Source organism: Oryctolagus cuniculus, chromosome 12 (genome assembly GCF_964237555.1).
Source record: "Oryctolagus cuniculus chromosome 12, mOryCun1.1, whole genome shotgun sequence".
NCBI classification, from domain to species: domain Eukaryota; kingdom Metazoa; phylum Chordata; class Mammalia; order Lagomorpha; family Leporidae; genus Oryctolagus; species Oryctolagus cuniculus.
This window is the reverse complement of record NC_091443.1, coordinates 38,053,155-38,069,859: the sequence shown is the minus strand read 5'-3', so window position 1 is coordinate 38,069,859 and position 16,705 is coordinate 38,053,155. Positions and strand designations below refer to the sequence as shown.

Here is a 16,705-nt window from a genome sequence, read left to right as displayed (position 1 = left end):
TACAAGATTATGAAGATGATGAGATAGAAGAAATGCAAGAAATGGAGCTCAAAAACTTGATGATAAGATTACAGAGAAGTAATCAAAAGCAAATGCACTAACTACTGAAATCCATGCAGGACATGAAAGAAAATCTCTCTCATGAAATTGAAATCTTAAGGAGGAATCAAAATGAAATGAAGAATTCAATAGAACATGACATTGAGATATTGAAGAGAAATCAGAATTAAATGAAGAATTCAATAGAACAAATAAAAATGCAGTTGAAAGCCTAAAAATCAGAAACAGTGAGGCAGAAGAGAGAATATTGGACTTAGAAGACAGAGCACAGGAAAGTATACAGTCAAATCAAAGACAAGAAGAAGAAATTAGAAATCTAAAAAATATTGTTGGTAATCTACAGGATACTATTAAAAAACCCAACATTTGGGTTCTAGGAGTTCCTGAAGGCATGGAGAGAGAGAAAGGATTAGAAGTCATTTTTAGTGAGATGCTAGCAGAAAACTTTCCAGCTTGGAGAAAGAAAGAGAAGTCCAAGTAAAGGAAGCACACAGAATTCGCAATAGACATAACCAGAAAAGATCCTCACCACGACACACTGTAATCAAACTCACCACAGTGAAACATAAAGAAAAGATTCTAAAATGTGCAAGAGAGAAATGTCAGATTACTCTCAGAGGATCTCCAATCAGACTCACAGCAGACTTCTCATCAGAAACCCTACAGGCTAGGAGGAATGGCAAGATATAGCCCCAGTAATAAGAGAAAAAAACTGCCATCCCAGAATATTATATCCTGCAAAGCTCTCATTTGTGAATGAAGGTGAAATAAACACCTTTCATAGCAAACAGAAATTGAAAGAATTTGTCACCACTTGTCCAGCCCTGCAAAAGATGCTTAAAGATGTGTTACACACAGAAACACAGAAACACAGTCATCAATACAGAAGAAGGTAAAGGAAGAAAATCTGTCAGTAAAAGATCACAGGAAGTTCAAAGTATAAATTAGAAATATCATTGGAAAAATGGCAGGGCAAAGTCACTTAGTATCAATAGTCACATTGAACATTAATGGCCTCAACTCTCCAGTTAAAAGACACAGACTAGCTGAATGGATTAAAAAACAAAACCCATCTATTTCTTGCTTACAGGAAACACATCTTTCCAACAAAGGTGCATGCAGCCTGAAAGTGAAAGGTTGGAAAAAGATATTCCATGCCAAGAGGAACTAAAAAAGAGCTGGCGTAGCCATCTTAATATCAGACAAAATAAACTTTAACACAAAAACTGTTAAGAGAGACAAAGAGGGGCACTATATAATGATTAAGGGTTCAATTCAACAGGAAGGTGTAATTACAGGGCACCAGGCTATTTAAAGATATGTTAAGGGACTTAAAGGGAGACTTAGACTCCAGTACAATAGTATTGGGGTCCTCAATATTCGACTTTCAGCAACGGACAGATCAACCAGACAGAAAATCAACAAAGAAAACAGCAGATTTAATCAACACTATAGAACATGTTGACCTGACAGTTATCTACAGAAATTTTCATCCTACTGTTGCAGAATACACATTCTTCTCAGCAGTGCATGGAACTTTCTCTAGGATTGACCACATACTAGGCCATAAAGCAAATCTCAGCAAATTCAAAAGAATCAAAATTATGCATGCATCTTCTCGGTCCACAATGGAATAAAACTGGAAATCAGCAACAACTCAGGAGTCTCTAGAACGTATGTAAACACATGGAGACTGAACAACATGCTCCTGAATGAACAGTGGGTCATAGAAGAAACCAAAAGAGAAATCATAAACTTTCTGGAAGCAAAAGAAGATAACAATACAACATATTGAAACTTATGGGATACAGCCAAAGCAGTGTCAAGAGGAAAGTTTATGGCAATAGGTGCCTATATCAAGAAATTGGAAAGGCACTAAATAAATGAGCTACCAATGCATCTCAAGCATCTAGAAAAACTAGAGTAAACCAAACCTAAGCTAATAAGAGAATAGAAATAATTAAAATTAGAGAAGAAATCAACAAAATTGAATCCAGAAAAACATTACAAAAGATCAGCAAAATGAAGAGCTGGTTTTTTGAATAAATAAATAAAATTCACACATGATTGGCCCAACTAATGAAAAAAAAAAGAGAGAGAGAAGACCCATATCAATAAAATTAGAGATGAAAAAAATAATGTAACAACAGACACCATAGAAATAAAAAGAGTCATCAGAAATTACTACAAAGACAAACAACAAACTGGGAAACAACAAATTGGGAAATCTAGCAGAAATGAATATATTCCTGGACAAATATAACCTAGCTAAATTGAACCATGAAGACAGAAAACCTAAACAGACCCATAACCAAGTCAGAAACTGAATCAGTAATAAAGGCCTTCCTAACAAAGAAAAGCCCAGGACCAGATGGATTCACTGCTGAATTCTACCAAACATTTAAAGAAAAACTAACTCCAGTTCTTCTCAAACTATTCAAAACAAGCGAAAGAGAGGGAATCCTCCCAAATTCTTTCTATGAAGCCAGCATCACCTTAATTCCTACACTTGAAAGATGCAACTGAGAAAGAGAACTACAGACCAATTTCCCTGATGAACATAGACGCAAAAATTCTCAATCCAGGCCAATAGAATCCAATGAAACATCAGAAAGGTCATCCACCCAGACCAAGTGGGATTTTTCCCTGGAATGGAGGGATGCTTTAACATCTGCAAATCAATCAGTGTGATACACCATATTAACAAACTGCAGAAGAAAAACCATATGATTACCTCAATAGATGCAGAGAAAGCATTTAATAAAATACAACTCTCTTTCATGATGAAAACTCTAAGCAAATTGGGTATGTTATAGAAGGAACATTCCTCAACACAATCAAGGCAATTTATGACAAACCAATGGCATCATATTGAAAGGGGAAAAGTTGGAAGCATTTCCACTGAGATCCATTAACAGGCAGGGATGCCCACTCTCACTACTGCTATTCAATATAGTACTAGAAGTGTTAGAGCCATTAGGCAGGAAAAATAAATCAAAGGGATACAAATTGGGAAAGAAGAAGTCAAACCATCTCTCTTTGCAGAAGACATGATTCATTATTTAGGGAATCCAAAGAACTCTACTCAGAGACTATTGAAACTCATAGAAGAGTTTGTTAAAGTAGCAGGATATAAAATCAATGCACAAAAATCAACAGCCTTTGTATACACAGACAATGCCACATCTGAGAAAGAACTTCTAAGATCAATCCAAGTCACTATAGTTACAAAAAAAATCAAATACCCTGGAATAAATTTAACCAAGGATGTCAAAGATCTCCATGATGAGAATTACAAAACTTTAAAGAAAGAAATAGAAGCCGGTGCCGTGGCTCACTAGACTAATCCTCCGCCTTGCGGTGCCAGCACACCGGGTTCTAGTCCCAGTCGGGGTGCCAGATTCTGTCCCAGTTGCCCCTCTTCCAGGCCAGCTCTCTGCTGTGGCCCAGGAGTGCAGTGGAGGATGGCCCAAGTGCTTGGGCCCTGCACCCCATGGGAGACCAGGAGAAGCACCTGGCTCCTAGCTTCAGATCAGCGCGATGCACTGGCCGCAGCACACCAGCTGCGGCGGCCATTGGAGGGTGAACCAACGGCAAAGGAACACCTTTTTCTCTGTCTCTCTTTCTCACTGTCCACTCTGCCTGTCAAAAAAAAAAAAGAAAGAAATAGAAGAGGATGCCAAAAAAAATGGAAAAATCTTCCATGTTCATGGATTGCAAGAATCAATATCATCAAAATGTCTATTCTTCCAAAAGCAATTTACAGATTCAATATAATACCAATCAAAATACCAAAGACATTCATCTCAGATCTAGAAAAAATGATGCTGAAATTCATATGTAGGCACAGGAGACCTCGAATAGCTAAAGCAATCTTGTACAACAAAAACAGAGCCAGTGGCATCATAATACCAGATTTCAAGACATACTGCAGGGCAGTTATAATCAAAACATCCTGGTACTGGTACTGAAACAGATGGATAGACCAGTGGAAGAGAATAGAAACACCAGAAATAAATCCAAACATCTACAACCAACTTATATTTGATCAGGAGCTAAAACCAATTCCTGGGCCGGTGCCGTGGCTCACTTGGCTAATCCTCTGCCTGAGGCACCGGCACGCCAGGTTCTAGTCCCACTTGGGGCACTGGATTCTGTCCCGGTTGCTCCTCTTCCAGTCCAGCTCTCTACTGTGGCCCGCGAAGGCAGTGGAGGATGGCCCAAGTCCTTGGGCCCTGCACCCACATGGGAGACTGGGAGGGAGCACCTGGCTCCTGGCTTCAGATCAGTGTAGCTCCAGCCGTAGTAGCCATTTGGGGGGGTGAACCAATGGAAGGAAGACCTTTCTCCCTGTCTCCTCTCTCACTATCTAACTCTATCTGTCCAATAAATTAAGAAATAAATAAAAGTAAAAAATAAAGAAAGTATGGGATGTATATTCTATGGAATACTACACAGTGGTAAAGAAAAACGAAATTCGGTCATTTGCAACAAAATGGAGGAATCTGGAAAACATCATGCTGAGTGAAATAAGCCAGTCCCAAAGGGACAAATCTCATATATTCTCCCTGATCTGTGACAACTAACTGAGCACCTAAAAGGAAACCTGTAGAAGTGAAATTGACACTATGATAAACAATGACTTGATAAGCCCTTTTCCTGACTGTTGAGGAACAGCTTATTATTTTATTCTTTTTACTATTTTCTTTTCTACTTAGTACCATTGATTGAACTCTTTACTTAACACAGACTTAGTCTTAGGTGTTTAAATCCAATTGAATATTGATCCCTGTTAAAAATAAGAGTGGGGAGAAATAGCCACTGTAATCCTTAAGCTGTACTTTGGAAATTTATATTTGTTAAATAAAAGTTAAAAAAAAAAATAAGAGTGGGACTAAGAGAGGGAGGAGATGTATAGTTCAGCACATGTTTCCATGGACTTACCCCTAGGGCTAAAGCTAAAAACTTGGATGGGACTACAAATCCAATTAAGTTGGCAGATACTACTGCCATCTTACTAGTTAAAGTGAGCAGTTTACATGCATAACTGATCATATGGGTAAGAATAAGTATCAAAGGGATCACATAAATAAGACCAAGTGTCTGCTAATAATAATAAACAGTATTAAAAGGGAGAGAATGATCCAACAGGGAAGCAGGCCACACAGCAGACTCTTTGAATGACAAACATCCTAAACAGCACTCTGACCTCAGAATCAGCCCTTAAGGCATTCAGATCTGGTAAAAAGTCCATTAGAGCATTTCAGGCATGGAAAGCCACAACACTGTGGCATGACTGTATGATCACATAATATTACTTTAGTACTTATTCAAGTTAATGTAGAGAACTTTTAGAATATTTTTCCTACTTAAACTGTCTTTATCATTTAATACTCTTCACCATTCCTTCTTAAACCAAGTCCATTCTTGAGCTCTACAGCACCATTTCCTTCTACATCTACCATTTGACTATTCCTACTTCATTTCTTTCTGGAGATTTTTCTCCCAGCTATCCCTAAATAATGGTTATTCTGAAGATTTTATTTTTCCTTTATATCTACAGAGTTCCCAAAAAATGTTATTCATTTCAATAAGCTTTAACTACTATTAGCTGAATAACTTCCAAATCTTTATCCTAGTACTCTCCTGAGATCTGTTCTCATATTACCAAAGTTCTTTACTCTTCATTCCCCTGAAAATTAAGTTCTCCCCTCTATCCTGTACTTCCTGCCCCAGTTGATGGACTACAGCAGGTTCAGCACTGTCCTTGCTCCCTCACTTTTTAAAAAAAAATTTTTAACGTAGGGTGAGCAAATTTCATGTGTTTCATATATACAGATGTAGGAGCACAGTGATACTTCCCACCCACATTCCCATCTTCTCTCCTCCTTCCTTTTTTATTCATTCTTTTAATTTTTTTTTTTGACAGGCAGAGTTAGACAGTGAGAGAGAGACAGAGAAAGGTCTTCCTTCCGTTGGTTCACCCCCCAAGTGGCTGCTACAGCAGGCGCACTGTGCCAATCCAAAGCCAGGAGCCAGGTGCTTCCTCCTGGTCTCCCATGGGGTGCAGGGCCCAAGTACCTGGGCCATCCTCCACTGCCTTCCTGGGCCACAGTAGAGAACTGGACTGGAAGAGGAGCAACTAGGACAGAATCCAGCGCCCTGACTGGGACTAGAACCTGGGGTGCCAGCGCCACAGGCAGAGGATTAGCCTAGTGAGCCGCAGCGCCGGCTTTTAATTTTTCTAATGACAAACATTCAGTGCTTTAACATTCATATTCACTTTGCACTAATTCCTATTTTGTGTGCTGCCTGAATGTCTCCTGATTCCCCTCATACATTCCTCACTAGGTACCTGCATTAAATCAGGCCCTCATCATCCCCCATTTAGACTATTTTAATAATCATAAAACTAGTCTACTTGCCTTTGGATCTGTCAAGTGAATCTTCTTCACTGCTACCAGAATGGATCTTTCTACAACAAAGATCAGATCCTTTTATTTCCATGTATAAAATTTTTCAGTGGCTGTAGTCTGGTAAATTTTTGTTACTCCCATAGCTTTAACTGGCTTCTGGTAAATTGCTCCTGTATTTTCTTTCTTTATTGTTATTGTAGTATTTCATCTGTACCTGTATTACATGTATTAATCATCAAAGTGTTTTAATTGTTTTGTATGCCTATTTCCTATCTACTCCACTGTCAGATTTTCCAAGTAATGGTTTGTGTTCTATTCATCATTTTATCTCCATCTCCAAAAACACACAGATGCCTACAATGAAGAAGGTGCATTGCAAATGCTTATGAACAAATGAACTGAAAAAAATTCAATGCTTAGATAGAATAATGGAATAAAGTATAAGCAAGTCAGACCAAGAATACACAGGAAAATTTCAGATGTACTCTTATCTTCTTTAAGTCCTAGTTAAAAACTTTCCTTGGTGCCCAAAGTTTACTAGATTATGGGAAAAAATGACCTCTATGACTAATCCTGCTTGTCTCCCCTCATTGGCCCAACCGTACTTTTACCCTCCTAGAAACTAGAATCTCTGTTCCTCCTGACTATATTTTAACCCTTGTTCTCACCATCTACTTTCATTAATTTTAATTACATTTAAAGGACCTGAGATCTTTAGTAATAGTACAGATAAGTCGTATGCTGTTGCTAATTGTAGATTTTTATGTTTGTATTTCATTTTCTTCCAGTGACATAAAAATTTTTAGTGTTTTCTTAAATGTTTTAATCTATGGAAATATTTCTGGAAAAAGAAGTTGCACAGATTTACCATCCATAAAGCTAGCCAGTGTCTATAGGCATGTAATCACTTACTGGATAAAAGTCAGTGAATGCCAGCTATCTTTGCCTAAAAATAGCTTGAGCCAGCTATCATGAACCCTAAAATTTAACCACTGAAACACCATGCCTCAGGTTAAGTATTATTCTGTCTATGTAGTTCTCCTGAGAAATATGTATGTTTATGGAAGGGTAATGTACTGCAATTTAGCTTTTAGATTCCTCTTTTCCTAATACTAATGCATTTGGTGTTTTAGAGACATTTGTGGAAGTAGAGGAAACTAAAGATCACAGGAAATTTGTAAGGAAAACTTCTCTTAATAATTTTGCCAAGGACCATCTCGACCCCATTTATTAAAGAGAAAACTGATAAACCAAATCCATTAGATTGTATTTTCATCATCATGAGAGGTTAAAAGTTATGATGTTTTATAAATATTTTATTTTCCATCTAAAGTATGTATGCTTCTTGTGGCCTGGACCAAAAGTTCCAATGGGTTTTTGAAAATATATTTTGGTATAATTAGCATACCTAAGCAAAATGTAATATTTTAAATAAAAACAATTACAACCAGGATTGGAAGGCTAGACTATCTCCCAAATATACAGTTTTACATTGAGATAACTTTTGTCACATATTATCTTCACTGATTTATAGTAATATGATTTAAATTTCCCCATAAACTATGGATCAAATAGTTGTAAAAATATTGTAAACTGTCAAGCTTGTTTTTGAGAAAAGATGTATGGAGTCTTCAAAACCTGCTTTCATTGCATACTTTTCAAAAGAAAATCAGTTTCTTAAAATTTGCCTGAATTTCGGACATTTAAAAATTCTATAGCATAATTAAAATATCAAAGATCAAGACAAAGCATTTCAATTGATATATTTTAAGTAGTAAATTGCCTTTTGAAATATGAGACATTCTGCATCTTTTGAGTGTTATCAATAGAGAAAAAAGAAAGACCACGTAAAGCTAACAAAGTCTTTCCTGCCTCTTGGTCAAATACTGATTTCTATGAAGAAGTTGAGGTTACAAAGAAATTGGGAATTCTCAGCCTGGTTTCCCTGCTGATGAGTAAGAACTGTCTGCAGTTCTCTTCGAAGTGTCAAGGGAGTCACCATAGTGTCACACAAGGGTTCTTAGCGTAGAGCAAACATACTTTCCACAAACTCAGCTGCTTAATCTGTTTGCAGGTTGAATTATAAAATAGGATAGATGACTCTGGGTGCTGGGAAGGGGAACAGAACATTTCCACAGTTTCTTGATTAAAAAAAAAAAAAAAGAAGTCAACTATTTTCATCAAAAGATTTATTAGAATTTTAGTGTTGTTGCTAGCTCCAGAATCTGATTTTAACTGTAGTGAAAAATAACTATGCTAAAATACTCTTAAATAGTTTGATATGAAAGCCTCAGTGAATTCTTTTTATAATAGCATAGTCTTTTCACTAAAATTCCTCTGCTGCTTGTCAACTTTTCCTGTGCTTTTTTTTTTTTTCTTACAGTATGTTTAGATAAAAGTTCCAGGGCAATATTAGACATGTACGAATACTGTATTGATACAAAGAATGTCTCATAAATTCCCAAATCAGTATAAAGTGTAAATCAACACTTTAATGCAGTGTTTAAAGTTTATTCTTTAAGTGGAAAGACTTAAAACTTTTCTGGAAATTGCTCCTTAAAATGTTTGTTTTGTGCTTGAGCTTTAAAAACACTGTGAAACATGTTATATACTTCAGCAAATAATAGGTCAAATAGTTAATTTGTTTGTGATGGTACCTATAAATGAGCTCCCCAATCAGCTTTGGTAGGCACCTTTTAAGTCTCGGTCTAACTAGATACAGCGTTATCATCATTTATGTATGGAAGATGGACTAGGATGACTCCTTAGCAGAATTCTAAGATGCACAGCTTCTAAACATGCTTAATTTTTATTTTTGAATACATGACAATATATTCAGAATTTTTAAAATCATAACTATGTTTTTAAATGAACTGATTATATACTTAGGTTATCAAATATAAGTCTGATACTCTGTCAAACAGGCATATATTTATTAAAATTATCAGTTCCATTAAATATTTGTATAGTGGGTCACCTTTCTCATCTGAGCACATAAATTAAGTTTCAATAGAGCTGCATTTATTCTACACAGAGATATGTAACCATGTTTGACTGATACATAATTATATTCATTCATTTATAAAAACTAAAGATTTGGGCTTACATCTTAAACTTTAGGGTATGTCTCACTTCCACATGAACATTAAACATAGTTTCAGTTACCTGGCTCACTCCTTTATAGTAAGGAAGAATTAATGTAGGGTTGTTAGGATTGGAGCCTAACCCAGAATTCAAGAATTCTAATAAAGTAGACAGTAAAGGGTCCAGGCTGAAAAAGAAGGACTCTGAAAACCTAAGCTCTGCTACCCCTGATAAGATAGATCCCTTTTACGATTAATCTTATGGAATGAATTTTGATAAAGCACAAAAGTGGGACTAAAAAATTAAAAGACAACATGGCTTCTTGTATTTGATCCACTTCATTTCAGAAGCTATCTTCCAAAACATGAAGTAGAGTTGGGCTAGTTTACATTTCTGCATACTAAGATAGAGAACACATTTCAGACAAGCACAGTAGAAAAAACTGAAAGAAAAACAGCCAAAGACTAAAATGTGAGGGATCCAGTCTGCCTCATAGTAGAGGAGTTTTGTTGTTTTTCATTAATTCTAGCACTAAAGTGATTAAAAGTAAGAGATAAAGTTTGTATCATTTTACAGAAATTATAGAATCCACTTGTGATGGACATGGACATCTACATTTTTAACTAGGATTTGATACATGAAAAATAGCAGGAGTTCTTATGCTTCATATGTGATTTTCACATATATATTTCATTTGTGAAATGTGGTTTCCTTAGACTGGATGTATGATCTATTAACTATCCTTTTCCTTGGTTCTGTTCTTAGCTGTACTTAAAAAAAAAGGAAGGTCTTTTTGCTGTTTTAATACTTGACAAGCTGTATAGTTCAAGGATACTTTGAGAAGTCAGGGGAACTCATTCATCTTTCTTGAGAATAATTTAACAATTGATAAAAATAAGATGTATATAATGGCTTGAGCTACCTAGAATAAAGTTGCTAATAATGCTAAGTGCTAGTATACTTATTTTTGTAGTAGTAAATTAAAAAAAGGAAACTATTATAGAAAATAGATTTTTAAAAGTTTTCATTTTTTCTGCTTGGGTGTTACACAAGCTTATCATTCTTGATATAATGTATCACTATACTGGATACTTGATATAATTCATTCAGAATTTTCCCTTTTGCTCTCTCTATTCATAACAGCATAAATTGAATAATAATACATGTAATTGTTATTTGGAAATATATATTTTATATAAATCAGGGTATCATTTTCTTTTAATAACTCCTCAGTATACTTATCTACCATCTGCTGTATGCGTTACACAACTAGCCTAAACAAATAGTCATTCCTTAAGAGGTATAGATTTAATTTCCAAAGTATTACTGGGAAAAATTCAGGTGATCCCAACAGCAAGTAAACATGCAGATTTCACCTGGACTTTAATAAGAGTTCATGATTGATTACCTCTTCCTGTTAGGTCAGGGATTTGCACTGGAGTGTATTTGGTCCTTGGTAAATTTGTAAGATTAAAAAATTATTTGCTTCTTTCAGTGTGACTTTTTCTGATGGTAAAATCATAAGCATTATCCATACATCAACATTTACATTTAAAGAGGAAAAAATGCTCTTAACAGGAATATATGGTTGCAGCTAAAGTCTGTTTTTCTTCTTTCTACTGTTATATGTTCTTGAACAGCTCAACAGCTGTTAAGTTGTTTTTTACTCTCTCAATTCTTAACCTAACTACAGTATAATAAAAGCAGTTATAAGATTGTAGATTACTTTGTTAGGTATTTCTATTAAACATGACTAAAGGTAAATAGTAAGATTTCAAAAATCATGTAATAAATGGCATTTTGGAACTTACAGAACTAATGTTAATTTTTTTAGTTGCTTTGACATTTCTTAGGTTGTTTCTTTTTGTTACCATATTTGCCATATAGCAAGCTATAAAATGACAAAAATAACATAAAACATTTAATATCTTAAAACATATTTATCCTTAAATTAATTAAACTAATCTGCCCTCTGCACTGAGTTATGTGCATTTCACATCAGTCTTCCAAGAAGTTCTCTACTACTGACTTTCAGAGGGCCTAATCTTTCCCAGAATGGTGGGAGTAGCACAGTTCAAGAACAAGAATGAATCTCTGTATAATCACACCACAATGTGAGGTGACCCTAAGACAGAGAACTGACCAGATACACATATGGGTTTTAGGAAGACTTTCTGATGCTCTTTTTTAACACAGCTGTGAGAAGAATGTGGCTAAGACCCAATAGTCATTCTTGAGTAGAGCTGGCAAAGGAAACCATGAGGAGAAGAGAATTTAACACATGGGTGTAAGAGAGTACGGCTTCATTGATGCTATCTGAGGGGAATGCCTAATGACTGGAAGAATCAAACTTGGCAATGAAAACACAAAGCTCTTTTCATCAATTCAAACGCAGACTCTAAAGCTGCAGATGGTCACCTCCAGCCTTGTCTATTCAGTGTGGGGTTTTATAAAATGGCACTTTGGTGAATACTAATAGATCAAAACAAAGATTTAATAACGCAAAGATGTGGTGTTCATTTTTAAATGAGCATACAGGTCAGTGTCTCAGAAAAGGATAAAAAGACTACCTTTTATATGTGGGTCTAAAGTCTTTTTGTTATTTTTCAACTTCAAAAATAAATGACATCTTTAATGTACAGATTGTGTTTTATGGAGAACAGTTTACTTTATGAAAGAGAGACCAAAATCGGGGTTTCTGTTTATGCTCATTGATTTCTTGCTTCTGTTTGAGGACTCTCACTTTGTAATGTTTGTTAATGTCATCCTTTAATATTTTCTTGAGGCTCACTTGGTGGGATAAATCTGTGTTGCCATTCTAAAGGATGAATCAATCTGATTAAAATATAGGTCAAACATTTTATACTTGGAATAGAACTTTTTTCCTTATCTTTTCAGAGAATGCAAAGAGATGTGGTTTACTACAAAAGAAGCCTTTGAACTTTAATCCAGTCTTGAAATTGCATTTTTATACTTTTCATTTGATTTTCAAAGATTTTAGAAATTCATAGCAATTATTTATATATTAAAAGGTAATTCACTGTATTCAACTTGTTTCTTACATTTACATAACTGAGTCTTATTTTAAATTAAAATATGGTATGTTTTCCAGAATAAAATTATCATTAGACTTGGTTAATAATTTATAATCTGCAGATTTATTTATTTATGATTATTTGTTTGCAAGAAAGAGAGTGAGAGAAAGACACGTACACACCAGAGACAGACAGAGAGAAAGAGATCCCTAAATCTCCACAAACAGCTGTGGCTAGGTCATGCTGAAGCCAGGAGCTGGAAACTCAAACTGAGTTTCTCATGTGGATGTCAGGGAACAAAGTCCTCAGTCCAGCATCACCTCCTGCCTCCCAGGGAACATATCAGCAGGAAGCCAGAGTAAGGAGCAGAGCCAGGATTCTAACTCAGGTACTCTGATGTGGGATGCAGGCATCCCAAGTGGCATCTTAACCACTTTTGCAAACATTTGCTCTTTAAAGTTATAACATTCTTAAGCTAAACTCAAACAAATGAAGCTTTATCCAAAATAAACTTAAAACATAAACATAAATCTATAATAATTTTCTCATTTCTGCTATTTGCAAAGTAAATATAATGATTAAACTGTATTCCTAGAAACCTTTTATTTAAGGTATACAAACTTCATGCATTTCATAAATACAACTTTAGGAACATAGTGATTCTTCCCTCAACACCTGCCCTCTCACCTGCTCTCCCACACTTCTCCCTCCTCCCTTTTCTATTCCCATTCTTATTTTTTACTAAAATCTATTTTCAATTAATTTAATACACAAAAGATTAATTCTAGTCTAAGTAAAGAGTTCATCAGATGGTATGAAAAAAAAAAAAACCTGTTGCTCAACAGTTTTTTTATTTCTTCTCTGACCCACTCTTCATTCAGGAGCATGTTGTTCATTTTCCATGTGTTTGAATATGTTCTAGAGATTTTTTAGTTGTTAATTTCCAGCTTCATTCCTTTGTGGTCAGAGAAGACACTTGATATGATTGTGATTATTTTTGTAATTTGCTGAGACTTGCTTTATGGCATAGCCTGTGGTCTATCCGAGAGAAAGTTCCATGCACTGGTAAGTAGAAAGTGTATTCTGCAACTGTAGGATGAAAAGTTCTGTAGATATTCCTTAGGTCCATTTGGTCTATAGTGTCAATTAACTATTGTTTTGTAGTTTATTTTCTGTCTGGTTGATCTGTCCATTGCTGAAAGTGGGGTATTGAAATCCCTCATTACTATTTTATTTGTGTCTATGTCTCCCTTTAGAACCCTTAACATTTCTTTTAAATAGCCTGGTGTCCTGTAGTTAGGAGTGTATACATTTATTATAGTCACATCTTCCTGTCGAATTGATCCCTGAATCATTGCATAGTGCCCTTCTTTGTCTCTTTTAACAGTTTTTGTGTTAAAGTCTATTTTGTCTGATATTAGGATGACTACACCAGCTCTTTTTGGGTTTTGTTAGCATGGAATATCTTTTTCCATCCTTTTACTTTCAGTCTGAATTATTTTTGTTGGTAAGATATGTTTCTTATAGGCCACAAATAGATGAGGTTTTTTTAAAGATTCATTTATTTATTTGAAAGTCAGAGTTACACAGAGAGATGAGAGGCAAAGAGACAGAGACAGAGAGACAGAGACAGAGACAGAGAGGGGTCTTCCATCCGATGGTTCACTCCCCAGATGGCTGCAATGGCCGGAGCTGCACCAGTCTGAAGCCAGGAGCCAGGAGCTTCTTCCTGGTTTCCCATGCGGGTACAGGGGCCCAAGGACTTGGGCCATCTTCCACTGCTTTCCCAGGCCATAGCAGAGAGCTGGATCAGAAATGGAGCAGCCAGGTCTCCCCCAGATGGGATGCTGGCGCTTCAGGCCAGGGCGTTAATGCGCTGAGCCACAGCACCGGCCCCATGGGTTTTGTTTTTTAATCCATTCAGCCACACAAACAATCCATGCAGTTCTCAGTGTGAGCACAGATCCCACAGCAATGACCCTCAGCAGGGAATCAGGGAACCCCAAGTGTGTGGAGTCTCCCACAGTGACTACCAAAGACCCAGCCACATTCCATGCCCTCACATGCAGTGTTTTCACAGTCCCAGCACATAAGGCTACCACAGTCACGAGCACCCAGCCTCCTGTCAGTTCTCCCAGCCAGACTCAGGTGTCTTCTCTGGCTGGTTGCTGGATATAGACATGAGCTTGCATAGCTATTACGGATAGCCAAAATGGTGCCTGCCCCCTCTTGGCTAGTTACAGGACACTAGTGCTGGGTGGTCAGGAGAGAGAAACATGCCCCCCTTTTATTCCCTCCAGGTTGGCACATACTGTCCCTCACAGGGTTCCATGGTAGGCTAGACTCATGACAGCTCTTCCTGCAGCTTTACCACCAGTGGCTTGGACTGCTCAATCTGGTCTCACCTCACTCTCCAAAGCTGGTGCTGAGGCTCTCAGCTACTGGAATCCTGAATTGTGCGCATCCACACCCTCCCCGTAGATCCACACTGACACTCTAATTTGTGTGGAGTTTCCTTTGCTGTTTTCTCCCTAACCCCTCCCTGAGATTGCACTCTTTCCACCCTTTTTTTAACTGTTTTCCCTTAGACTGGATCAGTAAGATCCCTCCGTATTCTGCCACCTTGGTGTCTCTTCCTGATGCTTTTATCTAGCAAATTGCACTAAAATATAACAAAAATACTGAAGTTGGAAGTTAAAGGTGACAACTTTATATCTGGTAAAAACAAACCAGTGAATTAATAGGACAAGTTTATATAAATTATTAAATTATATTTCCTCTCAATTTACTCATCTGGAAGATGGGGCTGATATACTTACTCTAACTACTTCAAAATATGGCTGTCAGGATCAAATAAAATACATGTGCATAAAAGTTCTTGAGAAGTACAATGTGCTTTATAAATGGAAGCCATTTCATGTCTTAGAGTATATATTTTAAATTTAAAATTATAATTGCCTCTTTGGAATAGAGATATCAGTGTAAACTCATGATTTCCAGTAAGTATATTTTTTTCTTAGTTGGATTCACTGAAGAAGGCTTATCAGTAATGGGCACACCTAGTCCCCAGATTTTAGTTTGTAAATATCTTTTCCCTTAATGGGTTCCAAAGCTGCTACTAAGTCAAGTCACAGAGTTAGGCTAGAATATCTTTTTTGTACCAGAAAGCAACAAAATGCTTAAGAACTAATGAGGTCATATTGAAAAGGACATAGGAAGCAGCTTTAAAAGGTTCCCACAAACCAAATTTGGGACAATTTATATCTCTCAAAAAAAATTGTGCTTGATTGCAAAATATTGAACTTCAACATTTTAAAGTCCAAAATGATACAAAAAATGGATATGGATAATGGAGTGGTAAAAGCCTTGTGTACAGAAGAATATCAGGTAATAAATATAAATGGAATTAGAAAACCACCACTGTGTCCACCCCATTGTAATCAATTTCAGCAAATACCATCAGTAGCCATATAATTAATTAAAAGAAGCTACATTGGCACAAGAATCAATCAGTCTAAACAGTTTGGGAAAACTTACTTAGCATAAAGAGTTTGGATCTTAAAAATCAGAGTGGGGCTTAAATATAGGGATTTGGGTGTCAGTTGCCTTAAACAATATTTAGGGATTTGTTTATTTATTTATTTTGACAGGCAGAGTGGACAGTGAGAGAGAGAGACAGAGAGAAAGGTCTTCCTTTTCCGTTGGTTCACTCCCCAATGGCTGCTGCGGTCGGTGTACCACACTGATCTGAAGCCAGGAGCCAGGTGCTTCTCCTGGTCTCCCATGCGGGTGCAGGGCCCAAGGACTTGGGCCATCCTCCACTGCACTCCCGGGCCACAGCAGAGAGCTGGACAGGAAGAGGAGCGACCGGGGGACAGAATCCGGCGCCCTGACCAGGACTAGAACCCGGTGTGCCAGCACCGCAGGTGGAGGATTAGCCTATTGAGCCACAGAGCTGGCGGGATTTATTATTAAAATTTACTTGAAAACTTTTCTAACTCAAATATTCTATAAATGTAAATATTATATAATTGATAGCAGATAAGTATAAACCATTCAACCTTTTATCAAAATTCATCTTTTTTATTAAATATTTATTTTATTTATTTG

At 36.5% G+C, this 16,705-nt stretch overlaps 1 protein-coding gene across 7 annotated transcripts in view; it reads left to right on the top strand.

Moving 5' to 3' along the window:
* The window catches only part of MIPOL1 (mirror-image polydactyly 1), a 353,299-nt gene that overhangs the window by 303,361 nt on the left and 33,233 nt on the right, over positions 1-16,705 (top strand). The gene's annotated exons all lie outside the window — the stretch shown is intronic.